The following is a 12,911-nucleotide window of genomic DNA, read 5'->3' on the forward strand; positions in this document are numbered from 1 at the left end:
GAACGCGATGTTAAACTTAATTCCTGAAGGGGTGATGCCCCAACATGTCTTTTACTGCCTTTCACCGTGTTCTCTTTGATTCCTAACGTAAATGGATGTAGAGGGAAATTTTCAATAATAACATAACAATGGATAAGGATTAGTACGAGTAATTAAAATTTTACTAATTAAAAAATATTATCGACGGCGAATAATTTAAGCAGCTATTGGTTAAGAAAGTAAATAAAAAATACTGAAACAATATTTTTCCATTCTATGTTTATAACCATACCTTTTGTCTGCTAAAGTCTCAACAACTGTCAATGCGTGACTACTACAATTTACTACGTTTTTGATGGGTCTAACAATTTGGCTATAAAGAACTGTTATATAAAGGACAGTTATTTACAATACCTTTACCACTTTATCCACATTTTACAGTATAATCATAACATATCTGAGTCCTTAATTACAACAGCCATAAAGTATTTAACATACACCCATAAACGTGCCCCTAAAGCAACATCAGTGGAGACTCCAACAGAGATTCGGAATGGATTTATCTCATGAATAGAAACGCAGTAAAATCTTAACTTAAAAACATGCGGAAAGGGAAGAGGTCGTAAATAATAAAGCATGTACGGCCGTGTGGGGGCACCGACAAGTGGGTAAGCCCTCGTTACTCGGCCCTGCACCCTTCCACAAAGGCACGCGGCGAATGGGGTAAACATACATTGTGCCGTTTCCGTTTTCAATGTTATAACATTTACTAACAGTGCTTTTAAATTACAGAACATACATTGTCTTACTAAAATAATTATTTTTTTATTTTTAAGTTCTTGTAGTTTATTTCAAACTAGACGGATTAACTGTGGGTTTCTGACGCAAAAATCTCTGTATAAAAGATATCATCGGAGATAACAATATGTTTTAAACGGGGGTTTTGTTCTCAGAAACCCACGGTAAAAGGGCTAAATATTGTCGGACAAATCATTGGTGATTGTTAACATGAAGTGTTAATGTAACGGTGTTTATCTTTTTATCTAGATTATACAGTTAAGTCTATATCTTCTAAATATCTACGCTGGAAAGCGTAAACGCTGTAACCCCGAAAGTATGAACTTTACAGGAGAACCAAAAAATCATAACTCGTGAGCTGATACGTCTACAAGCATGCGGTATTTAGCAATGTTGTGTAGTTTGTGCTAACCTATAATAAAATCATTATCGTTTGATAATGGTTGAAATTATTAACGTGTGAAAAACATATTCGCTTTATGCTTTCCAGCGTCGATTTCTATAAATGTACAAAAACGTCGTTAATTTAAATCAATCAGCTAAATAAATAGAGTAATGTTTAATCAACATGGAAACCTAACTTCTATGATCAAAGTTGGAAATTTCTTGTATGAAATGAATTCTAGCTCGTAATTTACATTCCCAAATCTAATTTCGTCGTCACATCTGTACGTATAAAAAATAGACGAAACCCTTCGTTTTCTAATAACATCCATTATCGGCCCTACTGTAAAGAGAACACGAGTGGAATCAATAGAAGGTGTAGGGACACGAATTCCTGAGGGACTCCCCAGAGACCCGTCGGACATGGATAATGATCGTCTACCAGCGACGGGTACAAATAGGTTAGCTAACCGTTAGCAAATGTAATATCCGACCGTGTCCGAAAGGCCACTGATATTCAAATGGCAAGACGACCGACAAGTGTCGGATTTCCGGGACTCGTCCTAAGACGTCACCTTTACATTTGCATAACAAGACTATAAGTACAATCGAATACAAATTTTATAAGGTATTCACTGCATTATTATTTACATTTTTCTTCCTGACCTTATATTTAAACAAATAGTATTAAAATTAGACGGGAAAACTCGCATACAAAAAAGCACCACGGGTTATAAGATAATTACAAACTGTACCAGCGGTAGATCCGTTCTTTCCGATCTTACGAGCAAAAAACAGAAATTAGTAAAGGAAAATAATTTTTAGTCAGAACAAAACAAGTGAAAATTTCAATATTGTTTTTTTTAAGAAAATCTTACAATAGAGTTGAATTTGTTAGCAGCAAAGGGTCGGCCCCCGCGAGCGCAATATTAGGGACAATAAACAACATCTCACCATCAAGCAGTTAAATATAAATCGTGAGGAATGCGGCGGAGGTCGGTTACGTCATTTATTAAAACTCAACCCTAGTAGAACTAAGATTTTAAATAAAAAAATACGACGATTTTTTTCGTTATAGAAAACTGACTACTCTACGGCGTTTAAAAAGGCGTAAAAAAGACAGCTTAGACGAAAAATATTGACTCGTTTTTCTTCTTTTTAAAGTGCTTTTTCACTTATTGTGTGTATTTACTATAAGTAGGGAAATTATCCGTTTTTAGAATATCACAACGGAATCTTCATCTGCATAATTGTAATATTTTTCATATAAAAATAAAACTAGACAAAGATGTAGATCGAAAGGACAGGATTAAGTAAAAGACACGGCGGTATTTTTAATCTATTCAAAACGTTCGAAATTTCGTTCGAAATTTAAAGCTCGCGCCAACAATCAGCCCAATACCGTGAACAATGTCTCCAACCCCAACGCACGAATTTGCTAAGGAATTATTTGACTACACTATTATTACCTATCATTTTATTTATCACTATTTTAAAGAATTATTCAAAGACATTTAAAATGAATTTAAGTGAAATTGTAATATTCAAAAATATTTAAATTATGATTTTGAAATGCAACAATTTTTAATGTAACATATAGGTATAATTCTAACCTAAAAATACAAATTAAGGTATTTAAATAATTTTAAATGATAAATCATACAAAGACGATTTTAACAAACAATAATTTTTTCTTTGATTACATCTTTGTAATAATATTTTAGTTTTGTTTTTCATTATCTGGCCAGTATTCAATTGTTTTTAATAAATCAAATAGACATTATGAAGTGAGCAAGTAACAGCGGGCGTCAATTAAATGATACAGGTGAAAGTTAGGGGACGCCAACATCCTAATGGGAGTTCGCACTTACTTTTTAACAAGTTTCCTTGAGCGATGTTCAAGTGATGTGGCACAATAACTTAATATAATGGTTTATATTAATACGTATGGTTTTTTTTTCTATTACATTTCACACATAAAAATTAAAACACAAAACTGTTTGCAATTTAACAGAATTGAATTTTATTTCTCTTAGTTAAATGATAGCAAAGTCAATCATCGATTTAAAACTGATAAACTTGTGGAAGTTGGATGTTTTTGGCATTGACATTTCTTTAAAAGGAAGAAAAAGATGATTGTGTGATTGTTTTCACCAGAAAATGCAAGGAATAAAATGAGATTAATTGAGAAATTAAATGCAACTTAAAAAGTATTTGTAAACCTTGATACATATTTTGAGTCTTTGTCAATCAAAGACTCAAAATATGTACTCAAAGTTAATTAAGGATTTTTAAAAATTATATTTACTAAGTTATAATTTGGTAATATAAACTCCACATAAAATTATAATTAGTTTTAGTTATACAGTACTGGTATATCTCGTTGAAGGCATCGTTAATCTTAATATTTTGTGTTACGTGAAACTTAAACAAAACTTTAATTAATCCTGTGCGAGTCATCTCCGCGAAACGTGTGTGATGTTATCACAACACGGCGTATCAGAAGTTTAATCGTCGCGGCGTGGCGTAGTGCGCGCGGGCCTAATGAGCCTGCGGTTTTCGGGAAAACATAAGAGTAAAACCCCGACCGCCCCCGCACCTCCCCGCAACGCCCGACTTCACGGACTTACGCAAACTTTACATTAATTAATTCCAAACGCTTCTCATCAACGCATTGTTTTCGCTTTCACCTTTGACAGATATAACAAACGTATGATATTTGACAAACAAGTATTACTTACTCAGTTAAAATAAAAATAAAAAGTTTAAAAAGTTCTCGTATCTAACATTACTGGCACTCAGACACAAAACACCTCGGTGCGCACTGAATAAAAAAAAGTTTTCGCGAATAACCGCGGAGGCGCGCGCGTCCGCCGCCGAAACGTGGTCGACATTAAAACCTTAGCGGGAAAGAAACGGTCCCCTTATTACGTCTCGAAAGAAATTCGCACACAGAGGCGCGGCGAAAGAAGTCCACCCACACTCATACAGCGCTGTGACGCGACACAGGGGGAGCCGGCTTGGTGTGCGTGGGGCACAAATAAGTATTAAAAGAGATAGTTAGGTACAAGACAAGAAAGGACATTGTTGACTAGTAGGCAATAAAAAAAAATCATAAGTCGGAAATGTTTTGACATAGTCAGTTTTCCAGCTTAGAAAGCCATGGAAAAGTATAATCTACAATGTAAGCAGATCAATCTGAACTAAAAACATGTTCTCACATTGAAAAACATTTTTCACTTTAAGGTTTTCTTTTGAGTAGATTTAACACTCCAGATGAAGGGCCCCTGATGGGCTCGAAACTAGGCTATGCCGACACCGGACATATGTACGTGAGTGTTTTAGCTGGTTTCTATATTAGATTTAACACTCACCTAAAAATTAAACTTCGTGATTAATTCGCAATATTCTTGAATTCCAATTTTATTACTTTATTCTTATCCAACCACATTTTGATTACAAAAAAAACTTTACATAAATTTAACGAATTGCGAAAGATTGATGACGATTAAAATCTAAGAAATGAAGAGGTTGCTAATTCTACGTTAAGTTGTTAGACCAAGTTTTATAAAAACTTACTTAGACTAGGTAAAACCAACCTAACATCTAACTTCACCTTCACTTAATTCATCTTCCTTCAAACATTAAGAATCAATTCATAATACAAGATGTTATGCAAAATGGTGCTTATTGTTTTCATGATTAAGTTTAATTTACTCAAGCAATATTTCATACTTTCATTAAAAGGCGAAAGAGAGTTCTCTTTCTTCTCTCCTTGGGGACCTCTAAATACTGTTCCATTATCAGGTTTTTTAAGTTAATCAAAAATATAACTTAAATGTTATCATTCAATTTTAGAATCAATTAAAATATTTTTATGTCAGAAATTTAATAAATAATTGGAAAGTTTGCTAAAAATGTAAATTAAGTTAACTTCCTTTCGTTATTTTATTCTAAAGATTATTTTAAATTGCTTTGCTGTATTTATAAAAATTCAAATGGCAGATGAACCTTATTTTAAAATGCCTTTGTTCGCAAAAAGTAGAAATATCTTTTTTGTTTGATATGTAATAAACAAAGAATCTATATGATTTCCTTACCAACAATTTTTTAAATAATTTCACGTAAATTAATTTATTTATTATAAAACATTGTTTGGAATGTAAATACGACACAAACAGAACATAACTTATTGGTGATAGACAATTTGTAATAGTGTACATACACAATTCATCGTGTCAGCCATTATCATTAAAGGATGGGCAATAAGCCATTAAGCTGTATGTTAAAAAATAATAGATCGTCGCAACAGAATATGGTAATTTTATATCGCAATAAAATTCAAATGCGTTCACTTTAATGAGTAAAGCTCGGGGCCGATACAGTGGCGTATCGTTGACAAAAGGATGAGCATTTTACAGAGACCTCTTCGCTTACACAGACCGCGCCGCACCCACACAGCGGTAGACCGCATACCGCGCGTTCATACACAACACACACATACACAATCACACAACTACAGCCACGAAACCCGCACGCCCACCCGCCAAACACGCCCAACGTCTTGGGTTTTCTTATAAACCACGTTGGTATTCTACGTCCCGCTCCCTCCATGGACCGTTTATGTGACCCTCTCATTCTAGCGCAATGACGAGATTCACATAAAACGGGCGCCGCATTCCCGCCTTTTTTCCCACTCCATTTTGACAGCTCGCGGCTCCATATCTAGACGGAAACTAAAACAGTGTTCACAGAAAACATTTAATACTTTTTCAAATATTAACAATAAGGACAGGGACCTAGGAGCGATTGCAAACCCAATCATCGTGGATTATCAGAGATACTTGGTACTCTACACTTTTACAGGAATATTCATATCCGTCATCAGCTTCTAAAACATCATTTATAAAAAACTCCTAAATGTCTTTCAGAGTCGTGAAGTAATTTTTATTTTTCAAATTTAAACTTCCGTATTCAATTAAAGCTATAATTTACATTCATTTCTCTTTGACCCAAGATTTATAACATTTGTTAAGCAATTGTTGTCAAATCGGGAATCTCGCATCTCGCAATCAAATCAAATCTCGCAAATAGCCTATCATTATAGTTTGATACAATTTAAAACTAATTTTATTATGAAATCATATTTATATTCTGACTACTAACATCTTAGTGTGTGCTGCGTCTTATCGACTAAGTGGCTCAAGACGCATTTGAGCGCGGGTGAGGCAAAGGCGCGGGCTGGAGCGCGGGGCACGGGGTTCGGCTGGGCGGAGCTGCGGGCTGCGGGGCTGCGGCGCTCCGCTATCGGCACACCGTAACACACATTTTTCCCGCCGCAAACCTCTCGCCGAGGGTTAGCCGCGACCCGCAGACCTCGTTCAGAGGGAACAGGACGCCTGTAACTCTCACACTCGCACGCGCATGCGCCTCACAATAGCTATAAGCGCGCGATTTTTCAAAACTTCCTTCCGTCATTTCGAAATGAAACACTTTTCGATTCCGCATTAACTATCGCAGAAAAAATACGTAACTACAATTTTTTTCATTCACCTATAATAAAATTGCCATAGTTTTCTTTTGCTCATTATGATTGACGACATTTTATTAGTATTTACTTAGAGAACACTGGGACCTATTATTGTAACGTCTATTGACGGAGGTAGGCCTCTGTGAAACAGAAGTCCCGTAGCCATCATCATAACGATGAAGATACACTACACAATGAAATCACAAGGTTGCCTACGCGACTGCAAGGGTACTACAATGTTTTAAATATGACCGTATAAAGACTATCAAATTTTTAATGAATTGTATATCAAACCAAAGTGCGGAGCCGGAGCTAATCATGCGGCGACGACGGTGGCTGACGATTCGTAGGTTAGCCACGAGACCGCTCGACCCGCGCCGGCCGCACCCGTTAGCCCGTCTGACGCACCCCGTATTAACACGTAAACTTTAAAACTCGCTTATTAATTAATAATGTTAGTCAAACGTTTTATAATTAATTCGGCGATTACTGACAGGTTTTTTTTGTAAGGTATTTTTGCTTTAATTATAAGAGTCCTGTAGGTTTTTTTCTCAGACCAATTTCTTTTTACCTGTCACCTTTTAAGTTACACGCAATATTTAAACCTAATAGTTTGGCTTTATTCGATTAAAAAGAAGATATTCTATTGAACAACTTTATCTATGCGCTACGTATGTCGTACGTGCATAAAGTAATGCTACGCCGTAGTTAATCGTAGCACTTGAAAAGTAGCAACTACGCCGCAGTTAAAATAATTTCCTAATGTTACAGTACTTATGATATTCGTGATACAACTTCCTTTTGTTATAAAAAAAATAATTAAGTAGAATATTTCAAAAAAACTCGGTAACCTGCTCTTTTATATAATAATTGTAGTGTAATAAAAAAAAGTATGATAGAAAAAAAATCACTCAATCCTGTCGACATGTTCAAGGCGTAAGACAAACACATCAGGCGCGTTTTGTGTAGACGCCGCACCGACATCGCTGAATAAATAACTCGACACTTGTTCGTAAATAAACAATTTAAAATGTCAAGAATAGAGAAAGGGCGCGGCGCTACCCCACACTCAGCTGACATTCGATTCACCGATAATTTTCTACTTGTTTGCCAGTGATAATTATACTTATTGATCAGCTAACATATCATATTGTGCAGTGTTATTTCTAAACCTTTTAATTTAAAAATAAGGCAGGTAGATAGATAGGAGTTTTATACAATGAAACCTCTTTTGTAAATCATTTTTTTTTGTGAAAACAAACAATTATATTTAAAAAAAATCATTGCTTTAACATTTGCTATAGTGTTGTGTAGAGATGATAACTGCCTTCACAAAACCATATGTTAGTTGTCTACTTATTTAAAAAGTCTATAAACTCTGGAATTGTTTATGTATAGAAAAAAAAAAGTTCTAATGAGAGGAGGTTCTATGTAATAGAAAAGTAATAGCTGATAACGCGACGCAAGTGTTAGAGAATACGAAGTGGGAGCGAGGTTCCAACGATGCGTGTGTCTGCCCGCCTCCGCTAAGCTAGTTATAATCGAGCAGCGAGGCGCGCTGCAGCTGTGTCTGAGGAACGAGCGCTACTAGGGATGTCTGTACACTTTATCGATATATTATTATGTAGGTTATAATCATGGCACTGGAACTATCGGACATTTGGTAAGAATAGCGGAACAAATAAAGTGCTATTTTAATCATTGTCATAGATCATTGTCATAGTTAACCTATCTTTTCAAGGATTAATATTCTGTCGGTTAGAAGCTGATATACACTAATAGCGATGCAAGTAATTTTTAATTTTTAACACGGTTTCAATTACTAAAAAGGTTGGTAGTATTTTTTATGATAGAAACATTCTCGATATTGACATCCTTAAGTGCCAAGACAACCCTTTCCCAACACGCCATATGCCGCGGAGCTTCCAGCGCGCCCTTAAATTACAGAAGTTCCCGCTCATAATAGAGAGATATGCCTTTAATATCTGCCGGAAACTGCTTCAGTGCCGTATTTACTTTTTGCCTCCGTTCTTATATTAGAAATTGTGTTACAACGCAAATACGTTTGTTATCTTGAAGTATGGTTACTGCAGACATCTCTGTTTATGTGTCTATGGTACCGCGCTTGTAAACTGTCGCAGCTTAGACATAATCTTGATACTGTTCTCTTATTTTCTTGTTAATGAAACTTTCTTAATATAAATAAATTGTTACACATTTTTTATTGCATGTCACAGAGGGAAAGATTTAATGTGCCGTAGAACTTACTATAGTAAACTATTTATTTTAGTAAATAAGGTTTATTCTTATATAACTTATTTACTAAAAGTAAAGAGTTATATTCTTGTATATGTTGTGTTTATAGTATTTATCAATTATATAGGAAGAACAATAAGGTATACTAGTCTTATTATTTTAAAAAACACTGTACAATTTATTTCGGAGAGTTTTAGTAAGGTGTTGAAATATTATATAATTATTTAACACTAGCTGTCGCCCACGACTCCGTCCGCGCGGTAATAAAAAAATAATAATAGGTAACGTATATCTTCTACCAATATATGTTCTATATCTGTACCAAATTTCATCAAAATCGGTTGAGCCATTCCGGAGATATCTTCAAACAAACATTCATCCATCCATCCATCCCTCCATCCATCCATCTAAACATTCGCATTTTTAATTCTAGTATGGTTATATAAACAACTACTACTATTGAATATACAGTAATTTAACCATACCATAACCGGTAAAACTCAGCTTGTAAATGTGGAATAATCAAGGTTCGTTCGATCCCATTTACCGTATAACGATCGACCTTTACCCGCACGTGATATAAGAAAATGTCATTACAAAATCGAGCCCCGCAAGATCAGGGTGCAATTTCAATCACAATTCTCGACCGGTGTCCTGAAACGCACCTGCTGACTGTCACGGGCCCAACACGTGCCCGACTAACAGGCTACTTAACGTAAGTGACCCCACTTACTTAGGTAATCTCACTTATAACACACGGTGACGACAAAATTACGACAAGTCAACGACATTACGGTATACTAATCATATATAATTTGACTTACTCAATTTTTAACCTAAATCTTTTCTAGTTCTGTCAACATTAAAAAAACTGGTTTTTTGGTATGCTTTTCAATACAGATGCTTGGCAAGCATATGGTCTTATTTCGTTGACACAATGTTTAACTTACTTATGGGCGCCTTTATAATGACGAAACTGTTAACACAGTGTACCCACTTATGTAAAATATTTTAAGAATTAAAATACTTTTTATTTTATAAACAGAAACATCGTAGCGTCTACGTGCCGATGTAGTAGCCTTTAAACGCCCCCAATCCCAAATGTGCCGTCGGAGACAGTCCGATAGCCGGCAATTTCACGAGCTACGACCGCCAGCTGCGACCGACGCGCCAAAAAATAACATTCCCTAAAAAACGTTTGCGCAAGAAAGGGATATTAGTCTCCGCGGAGCAATAATCGAAGCCGATTGGCCCACCGAACGCCCCGACACGACACTTCCTTTTATTTATACCATTACTTTATTCTATGGTAATATCGTAAAACATATTTTATGTGCTTTAACACCTTCCGATTTTACAATAAAACGATGCTTACTGATTGCAGATTTTTCGATCGGAGAATATACATGCAATACTCAATTATAATACTATTTTATCACTTATTTCAGTTGAGTTCTGCATAATTTAAGTTTTATATTAATCAATTATTTTCGGACAAACCTATACAATGCTGTTATCACCTTGTCTAATATAGTAGGGTATTTAACGACATAGTTATTAATTTAGAAACTTCGTAGCACTATCGTAGCTTCGTACTTTGGGACTACGTAGCGTTATCTACCACATTAAAAAAAAATCACGAATTCAATTTGTAATATGATAGCTACATTTACTGGAAATAAATATTATATAAATCATTTATTATGTCATATTATAAGAAAAAATTATATGAAAAAAAGCCCAAATCAAATCTTTTAAATCGGTAAGGCCAATTCAAAATAAGTTCATAGTGGGACAGACATACTGGCTAAAAAATTGCTGCTATTTGCTCTAAAAATGTATTCTGTGCAAACAATAGTAAAGAGCGATATGTAACCATCAAACCAGATACATGCTATTTTGCATGTCTCACGCGAGGGAACTAGAATGAATAGAGGAGTACTGCTTATTGGTTCAAAACACACTGCCTGTCAAAACAGTATAGTTCTGTCTCGACATGTCCATTAAAACATAGCAGTACTGTACTGTCAACTTTTCTACCCTCGTGTGAAACAGGCTATTATAGGTGAGATTACAAACGCTGCGGGGTGGGCTGATGTTTGATGGGTATTTTTAGTCGCGGCACGGGATTACGCGTCAAGATTAGATTTCAGACGACAAGTGAGCGCGACGCCTTGTCACCAACACTGAACGCCCCTGTTTAAAGCATGTTCACTAAACATTGCTGTGGCAATTTTATTACTTTCATTTAATATCATGAACAAATTTAATAAAATACTTTTAGTGAGAGTTGTAGTAAGTAAAATTTAGTATTCTTTAATTTGATTTTTATTTATAATACTCGTACGTATTGAACCTAAAATAACATTAAACATTTGCCATTTACTCGCCATCTACTCGGTCGGATTAAAAAGTTAAAGTTTGTTACTCATTTCAAGGCTTCAATTTATGCGTAAAATTGTTGTATTTTTGGTCCGCCACAAGAAATAAGTAAAGAATGTGTTACGCATAGAAGAGATCGCGGCCAATTTCTCCGACCATTTCCCCTAATTTTTTTCAATACGCGTTTGGGATCATTTAACATTTTATGTGTAATCTTGCTCGGTGGCGATAAGACAAGGAGATTTTTGCGCGTCTCTCACTTTATTTTATCGGCGACGTTTTACGACGAACTCTAAACAGATTAAATCTATAAGAATGGGGCGCTTTTCAAATTTTTTTTGTTTATTGCCTTGTATTTTGGTTTTATAAAATCCCCGCGGAACGTTCGAAATTTGATTTGTCTCCAATTTAAACAGCGAAGATTATAAAAAAAATAAAAAGAGTGCAATAAAAAATAACAATTTCTGCTCGTAACAATTGAATGAATTTGCAAAATTCGAATGTTTCAATGGATGGATGGATGAATGGATGAATCGATGGATATTTGTTTGAAGGTATCTCCGGAGCGGCTCAAAGGATAAAGTCAAAAAAAATAAATAACATAGTCTTGAAGAACACTTAGGCTACTTATTATGTTTCTTTTAATGACGCTCGGACAGGGTCGCGGGCGAAAGCTAGTACCATTTAAAATGTGATATTCATAGACAAACAATAATAACAGTATCATTTCTAAGCCAATGACGGATGGCAATGGACATAATTTTTCGTAGTTCTGAAAATCGTTGTACCATTAAGTAATGGAAATTTTATCCCTATTTTCGTACTCGTATATCTTTAATGGAACGTTATAGTAGTAACATTGTACGGATGGGCGACCAGAGTAATGAGTTGTGTTAAATTTAAATTTTTTAAACCAAATGGCATATGAACGGTACTTCTTTAAATTATGCAACATTTATATGGAAATACGAAAGACTCTTCCGCGCCCGTCCCCACAGGATTTCTTAAAAATACATCTTATGTTATTTGTTGTCGTTGTTTGTCGCTTATTGCAAATATCTGCTTACTTTTTCATACAGATTATATAGTATTTTTAATATTGCCCCTGACTTTTTGTAATGTGGTTTCGAGATCCGAAGCATGTAAGGTTTAATCAACACTAATATAAAATTTAATTTAGTAATTATTACTAGTATTTTTAACACTATACTTAAGTACTTTGTTTTGATCGCTTCAAGTCAAATTTGCAATAAAATACCTTTTATCTTCATTATAAACGAAACTGCAAACGAAAACTCAATAATAGATCCAAAGATGACAAAGTAGGTCAACGGAAGTAGTAAATTTTTTATCAAAACATGTTTATTTTGTAAACGTTTACTTGAATAAATAAAACAATCCATCATTCCGGGAGCGTGCGGAGACGCTAGTGGAAGTATTGTGGACCAACTCGACGGCAAACAACACTGGCAATCACTAGTGCAAATGTTTGCCGCCGCGCTACGCCGCCGTCACGCACTTCTGCCCACACCGACAAACACGTTGACGGTGTTACATTTAACGTTATTTAAAAATTTAACAC

This window comes from Papilio machaon, chromosome 15 (genome assembly GCF_912999745.1).
Source record: "Papilio machaon chromosome 15, ilPapMach1.1, whole genome shotgun sequence".
NCBI lineage: Eukaryota > Metazoa > Arthropoda > Insecta > Lepidoptera > Papilionidae > Papilio > Papilio machaon.